The 8,287-nt window shown below is 38.4% G+C and overlaps 1 pseudogene; it reads right to left on the reverse strand.

Annotated features, from left to right (window-relative positions):
• Positions 1–654: 654 nt before the first annotated feature.
• Positions 655–3,140, reverse strand: LOC110192117 (glyceraldehyde-3-phosphate dehydrogenase-like; annotated as a pseudogene).
• Positions 3,141–8,287: the final 5,147 nt, after the last annotated feature.

Consider the following 8,287-nt stretch of genomic DNA (forward strand, 5'->3'; position numbering starts at 1 on the left):
TTGGTATGTAGGAAAGAATTGGACATACATGTAAAGTATAGTAGATAGGAGCACCATGGAATGGTAAAGGGTTAATTTTTTTTAAACCAGAAAATGGGCATGTTCAAAAACAATTGTGGTAGTAAAAATAGTCTTACTGTTTTTTGTAAATTGATGCAATTTTTTATTTATTTCAATTGTTCTGAATTGATCATTAACTCAACAGAAAGTTTTAATTATTTTTCTCCCTCCAACAAGCCATTTCTTGATTTATTAAAAACTTTAATAAAAAAGGTTTTCTAGAGGCAATGTAATGTAATGGAAGGAGCCCTGGAATTGGAGCCTGAAGACTTGAGTTCAAATCTGGGTTCTGTTACTTGCACCCTTTATGATCTTAGGCAAGATTTTTATCCTTTCTGAACTTCAACTTCCTCATCTGTAAAATGAGGTGGTTGGATTGTATAGTTTAATTTTATTTTTGCATTGAAGATGGTGACTTTATTGATGGTACACAATATAGGACTATGTGCTTCTCCCCCCTACTACAGGGGTGCTCTAGGGCAAGGATGTGAATGGGGCATGGGAAACCCAGTACAAGAACATAGGTTGGGGATATGGGTTCTCCCATCATGGAACTCCTTTTTTGGTTGGGGATGAAGAGCATAGCTCTCTACTTCACTCTTTGAAGTCCATGTAGACCATGAGGTCTACTACACAGTTGCTATAACCGTATTCATTGTTATACCAGAAAATGAGCTTGACAAAATAGTCATTGAGGGCAATACCTGTGCCAGCATCAAAGATAGAAGAGTGGATGTCACTGTTAAATTCACAGGATACAATCTGGTCCTCTGTATAGCCCAAGATGCCTTTCAAAGGTCCCTCTGATGCTTACTTCAATTTCTTGATTTTATAATGTTTAGTAGATTTCTCTAATTGGCAGGTCAGATCCACAGCAGACACACTGGGAGTAGGAACATGGAAGGCCATGCCTGTGAGCTTCCCATTCAGCTCAGGTATGACCTTGCCTACAGTCATAGTAGAATCGGTGGAAGCAGGGATGCTGTTTTGGGTAGCACCATGCCCATCATGTCATACAGCCCTGCCAGAAGGGAAACCTACTGTCTTTTTGGTGGTAGTAATGGCATAAACTGTGGTCACAAGTCCTTCCACAATGCCAAAGTTATCATGAATGACCTTGGCCAAGGAGGCCAAGTAATTGGTAGTGAAGGAGTGTTATTGACAACCTAAAGGAGGATTATCCGATTTCTCATGGTTTACTCCCATCACAGACATTAGGGCATCAGAAGTAGGGGCAGAGATAATGACCTCCACCTTTCGAGTGATCCCTGGCCTTTTCTATGGTGGTGAATACACAAATGGATCCTACAACATACTTGGCTCCTGTATCTTTTCATTTAATATTGGTGGGATCTTGCTCCTGGAAGATGGGAATGGCTTTTCCATTGATCACCAGCTTTCCATTCTCAACCTTGACAGTGCCCTTGAACTTGCCATGGCTGGAATCATATTGAAACATATAAACCATATAGTTGTGGTCAGTGAAGGGGTCACTGATGACCACAATGTCTATTCCACCTGAATTGAATGTATGCTTGGACACCAGGCACCCAATATAACCCAATCCATTGATGCTGACTTTCACCCCTTCTTTCAGGGATATTATTGCAGCAGCAGATTCTGACACTGAGCTTGGGAGAAAGGCTGAAAGGATCTGATGATTTTGTAGGTTTCTTACAGAAATCCTATGGCATTCTAGTAAATATTATTGTTTTAAAATTCTAAATCATTTTTTTCTCTGTCTTTGGGGAGGCCCCATCTAAGAATTCACAGAGAGTGGCCATTTTCAGATTATTGTGTATATATTATATATAACACATTATATATGATATATTATATGTATGTTGTTAGATTATTGTATATTAGCCTTATCAATTAATTAAAAATATTTCCCAAGTGTCCACTTTGACTTAGAACAGGGGTGGGGAATCTGCAGCCTTGAGGCCACATGTGGCCTTCTAGGTCCTCAGGTGCAGCCTTTTGACTTAGTCTAAGTTTTACAGAACAAATCTTTATATTAAAGGGATTTGTTCTGTGAAGTTTGGGTTCAGTCAAAAGGTCCCAGCTGAGGACCTAGAAGGTCACATGTGGCCTTGAGGCTGCAGGTTCCCCACCCCTGACTAGAACTATGCTAGGTATTGAGGTGATAGTATTTACTGTCAAGGAACTTAAAATCGAATGGAAAACTTAACACATACAAAATGACTCCAAAACAATACAAGATACAGGAGAAAGAGTGCTAGATGTGGATGCAGATAGCTAAGTTTACACTGTTGCTTTGTTACTTTCTACATATATGTATTTGGGCAAGTTACTCTTTGGACCTCGTTTTTCTCATCTGTAAAATGAGGAAGTTCAATTAGATGACCTCTAAGGTCTCTTCCTGGTATAAGTTAATAATCAAATGCTACTAAATGCTACATCACATAGTACAGGCAAAATCTATAAAATTTCAGAAAAAGAGGAGATAAATAGAAGTTGGTGTATCAGGGAAGACTTCAAGACATTGGGAAGGACTTGAGCTAAGAATGGAAGGGAACTTTAAAAAATGGATAGGCTAAAAAGGAGGGAAAGTAGTAGTGCATATTACAACAGAAATGGGTGAAGATGTGAGTAGAGGAAGGCAACTAGATTTCTGTCACTAATTAATAAAAATTTCTAAGGATTTAGATTAAGTGACAATAGTAGGTCCTGGAGTAAAGTATTACTTTTCAATTGGAGTCAATAAAATTGAGAATGTGAGACTGTATTTGTAACTTTTGTCAAATGCACATAGTCTGTACTCCAAACTCTCAGCATCCCTAGTCTTTGGTGTTGATATTAATGCCTCATAACTGAGGAAGTATGTGAGGGGGTTTGAAGGGAGGAGTGTGGAGGTTTTTGAGGAGATAAAAGGACTGTCAGACTCCTGAGGGCTCAACTCATTTCCTGAATGGTTATAGTCCTATATTTAGAAATTACAGATTTTATCAAAGATAACATCTAATTGGAAAAGGACTTTGGGCTAGTCATTTGGTAAGTGTTAGGGCCAGAATTCCAGCAAAATAGCTGAATGGATGAGCTGACACTTAACTCCCCATCATCTTCTCAAAACAGCAAGAAATTGTCCAAACAAAGGAAGAGGAGAAGGAAGAGGTTAACAAAAACAAGTGGAATAGCAATGAGAAGTAGAAGTAGAAGTAGAAGAAGGAGGAGGAGGAGGAGAAGGAACAAAAGAAGTCTTAGTAGAAGGAATAAGTGCAATGGGCTAAAATAAATTGAAGAGATTTCCCTAAGGAAAGAATACCACACCAACAATAAATGGAGCCCACATAAGAAAGAATGGAATAAATTGAAGAAACTTCAGAGTGGTTTAGAAACTAAAAAACAATTGATGGGAACTGTTAAAATTGAAATTAGAGCACTTAAAAATACAAAAAGCTAAGAGAATTGATTGATTAGAGCATCTTTAAGGTTGTGGAGAACATTAACAATGCATTAGATTTTGAAAAAAATACAAAAACAGAACACAAAAATACAACTATGGAAGAAAAATATTAGAGCAAAACCAGAAGATAGCCAAAAATAAAAATCAATAATTTCCTAAATACAATACATTAATCAAGAAGTATTTACTAAGTGTCTCTTATTTATATTTTAAAAAGAGAGACACATGCAAAGGTAAAGTGAAGCTCTAGCAATAATAAAGTTATATTTCAAATGAGTACAAAAAAGCAGGAGTTGAAAATATGCTATCATATAAGACAATATTAAAAAAAGACTGTCAGGTGAGACCAGCTAAGAAATTATATTATGCTTAAAGGCAGCACTGATAAAGAATTAAAATAAATGATTTCTCTCTCTTCACTGAATATATATAAAATATGAATTATATATAATACATGCACATACATTATATGTGTGTGTGTGTGTACTGAATAGTATAGTTGTGGTTTTTTAGGCAATTGGGGATAAGTGACTTGCCCAGGGTCACACAGCTAGACAGTGTCGAGTGTTTGGTTTGAGGCCACATTTGAACTCAGGTCCTCCTGACTTCAGAGCCAGTGCTCTATCCACTGTACCACCTAGCTGCCCAGCAAGTAGGCCAATCTAGCTGGAGTGTATATTGTCAAAAAAAGGAGTACAGTTATACCTTCTGCATTGCAAGGGTTAGGGCCCAGCAACCCTGTGATCTGGAAAATCATGTAAAATTTTTTGGCTGTCCCTTCATACCAATGAAGAAAACTGAATGATTATGGTATTAAAAGAAAAAATATGTTGATATTATACAGTACTATACATATCTTTCATGCATTTCTGAGTTTCTAAACTTTTTCTGTGTTGAATGCTGGCCTTCAAATGTTGTCTACAACTTCTGCAAAACTCCCCCAAAGTTCCCATTTAATTTCTTATGTCGACCCATGATATATTGAAACAGTGATGGGGAAAGTTGTGATGTGGAAGAGATAACTGTAATGTATTATCAGTATTGAAAAAGTAGGTTAGATCCATATTGGGAAGGGTTTCAAATACCAGAGAGAAGAGTTTATACTTAATTGTAGACACTGATGAATTTTAAATAGGGTAGTGACATTTCTAAACTTGTGCTTTCGGAATATCAGTTTGGCAGCTGTGTGGAGGGAAGAAACTGGATGAAAGAAGGCCAATTATGGCACTACCACAGTAATACAGGTGAGAGGTTATGAGGACCTGAACAAGGGTGGTACCTCCATATGACTGCAGAGAAGTTGGATATGAGAGATATTATGGAAGCAGAATCAACAACATCTGGTGACTGAGAAGATATGGGGTGTCAAGAAAATCAAGTCAAGTCAATAAGCATTTATTAAGTACCAACTATGATCTATCCACTATGCTAAGCTCTGGCGATACAAAGAAAGACAAAAAGGGTCCCTATCCTCAGGTAGTTCACAATATAATGGGGGACATAACATACAAACAGCCATGTACAAACAACATGTATGATATTATATATGACACACATATCTATGCATATACATATATACACATATATGCTTATTTATGTAAAATAAATTGCTGATAATTTCAGAGGGAGGGCACTAGTATTAAGGAGGACTGGCAAAGTCTTACGCAGAAGGTGAGATTTTAACTGAGAATTAAAGGAAGTCAGGGAAGCCAGCAGGCAGAGGTAAGGAAGAAGAGTGTCTTAGGCATGAGGGACAATGAAAATGCAGAGAGCCGGGAAATAGGCTGTCTTGTACAAGGAGTAGCAAAGAGGCCAAAGTCTACTAGATTGAAGAGTCCACAGAGGACAGTCAGGTGTAAATAGACTGGTGTGACAAATGAAAAACTCTGAGAGATAAGAGTTTCTGGGTAATTAATAATCAATTTATTAATTAGGCTAGCCAACAATCAATAAATTGATGGACAGTGGTTTCTCTTGGTAACCAAAGACAAAACCATGCAGAACCTGAAAGCCTTAAATACTTTTGTAAAAGGAAATGCCCCTGACAACTGAAAATCAACCCTGACTGGTGGATATTTAATGAGGAGGTGGGCTAGAAGTCTTCAGATCCTCCTACTGAGAACATGATTTCATCAGGAGACTTGGCTGCCTCCAGCAACCTGGACAAGGGAATCCATCTCCATCCAGACCACTCTGGTTGGTTTTCTCCTTCATGAGATGAGTCACTTTAAACTCTAATGGAGGGGTACAAGGAAAGGGGCTCATTTGATGGGACAAGAACTTTCCCAGACTGGATTTTATTTACACTCTAGTGTAAGTTAGATCTCATTGGGTCCGCCCACAAGATTGAAGAACATGTTTCTTGAGGATAATCTTATCAATAAGTCATGTCCTTCAGAGACTGACTTTTTATAGTAGCTGAGCCTTAAATGAGGAAATAAAGGAGAAAAACCTGGATCCCAAATTAATAATTGGCTATTAATGTAATAGTAAAATATTTTTTCTCACTAGAAAGGTAGTAAAGGGCCAAATTATTAAGAGCTTTAAAAGCCAAACAGGGAGTATTATATTTGGTCCTGGAGACAATAGGGACCCACTGGAATTTTCTGAAAGGAGAAAGATCTTGGTCACACTTGGGTTTTAGAAAGGCCACTTTGATGGCTGAGTGGAGGATGGATGGGAGTAGGGAGAGACTTGAGACAAGAAGGTTAGTCAGAGGCTATTGTAATAGTCTAAGTATAAGATGATGAGAGCCTGCACCAGGGTGGTGGCAGTCTCAGAGGAAAGAAGAGAGTTCATTTGAGAAGTCACAAAGGTGGAATTGACAGGAATTAAAATAGATTAGATATAGATAGGGAGAGGGCGAAAGAGTGAAGAGTTGAAGATGCCACCTAGGCAGCACTGGTAGAATGGTGTTACCTTAGAATCAGAGATGGTTTTTGAGGAAAAGGTAATAAATTTAGTTTTGGTCATGATCAGTTTAAGTCTAATAGGCAGTTACAAATAACAGTGAGGTCCCTTATTTCTTAAGTCCTGAGACTAGCAGGGATGAACCAGATGGGATTTGGAATCTGATCCAATGAACACAAGATTTCCTGAACTATATTGCTTGAGAGGAAATCTTGAAGATTTCCAAAGGTCAGAATTACCTGAGAGGTTAAGAAAGAAAGCATTATGAGGAGCTTAGGAAAAGCCCCACCTCCCAAAGTAAAGCACATTGTAATAGACCACAAAAGATGTCAGAAAAACATTATTTCTTAAAAGCTGAGGATATTAGGGACTATACTAGAAACAAGTCCAAAAATTGTCTCTGGGTTTGAATTATGATTAGACTCAAGCATCTAACTCTCTGAAGCATTATAACTCACTCTCTTCTATCAGTTAGCAAGCTTGTAGGGGATGGACAGCAATGTGATAGAGAATTCAGTGGTAGTGTAAAAAGAAAGATGTCACTTAAGAACCACTAGATTTGGGGTCACAATCCTTGGGTTCAAATGCTAGGCTTGTTATTTGTTACCTGTGTGACCTTGGACAAATTACCTCCTAGACCTTGGTTTCCTTATTTGTAAAATTGGGGAGGGGAGTTGGACTAATTGACCTTTAAGATCCCTCTAAGTATTAAATCTTCATGACTAGGGATTCTATTTAAATTTGGACCCTGCAACTAGAAAGAAAGGATCAGATAGAGAAGAGAAAGCAATTGGAAGAGGTGAAGAGCAATGAAGTTAAATTGTATTTGCAAACCAATGAAACCTGTGCATCATCTTGCATTTGCAATAACTAGAAGTTCTCTACAATATATTAATATGCCTAATGTTGTGTCTGTGTCAACGTAAAGAAATAATCCTCCTCCTCCTCCCTAAAGAAATCATATCTACAATCCTGACCTTTTTTTGAAGACGAATGCTCTTGAGATCTGGACCCCAGCAAGACCATTGGAAACAGGACTGTTGGCAGACCAAGGCAAAGAAGGAACCTGATACTGAGTGTGTGAGCTCTTAACTCCCTTTCCTGCTTAGGCTGATGTGCTTCTAATCAGGAGTGCTCACTTAATCCCCAGGTTTGGATCATCCTTGACCACCTGCCCCTTTTCCAGGCCCAACTGAGATCCCAGTCTTGCTTTAGCTATACTAGCCTAAGCAATTTGCCCAGGGCCCAGTGGCCTGCTGCAGTTCTGTGGCAGCAGTGAGCCCAAAGGGAGGAGAGAGCTGGGAAGAGAATGATACATCCAGAAATGTAAATTTATTTACTTATTCATCTGCCCAGCAAGCGTGTACTAAACACCCACTGTATGTAGAGCACTGTACTGGATATTGAGAGAGATAAATTTTAAATAAAAGTTTATATAAAATGATCTTGTTCTCATGGTGCTTATAGTCTAGTAACCTGGGCAAAGGGCAAGGAATCAGGAGAGTTAAGCATGTGTTCAGAGTTGGAACTTTACTTGGGATACAATACCAACTGACTGAAGATGTTTTGAGCAGAGGACTGACATAAAGAAAGATAAATCTGCTGGTATGGTATGAAGTGTGGACTGGAGAGGGCAGGGAGTGGAGGGAGAAAAACCTGTTAGGTGGCTATTGTAATATAAATGTAGCTAGAGAGGTTCAGTAGGATTACAGATTCAAAAAGGACATTATGGATAGAAGAAAGATTTGGGGTGAAGGACAAATCCTTGAACTGTTTTGTCTGACACAGACAAATTAAGGACTCTGTTACAGAGATTTACCCTTTTGTCCTCAGGTAATGATAGTAACTAGGTCTACCAAGAGGACTGAACACATGGTATAGTAGAGCAAT

The sequence above is a fragment of the Phascolarctos cinereus genome, unplaced genomic scaffold, assembly GCF_003287225.1.
Source record: "Phascolarctos cinereus isolate Bilbo 61053 unplaced genomic scaffold, phaCin_HiC Scaffold_726;HRSCAF=1367, whole genome shotgun sequence".
In the NCBI taxonomy this organism is placed as follows: Eukaryota; Metazoa; Chordata; class Mammalia; order Diprotodontia; family Phascolarctidae; genus Phascolarctos; species Phascolarctos cinereus.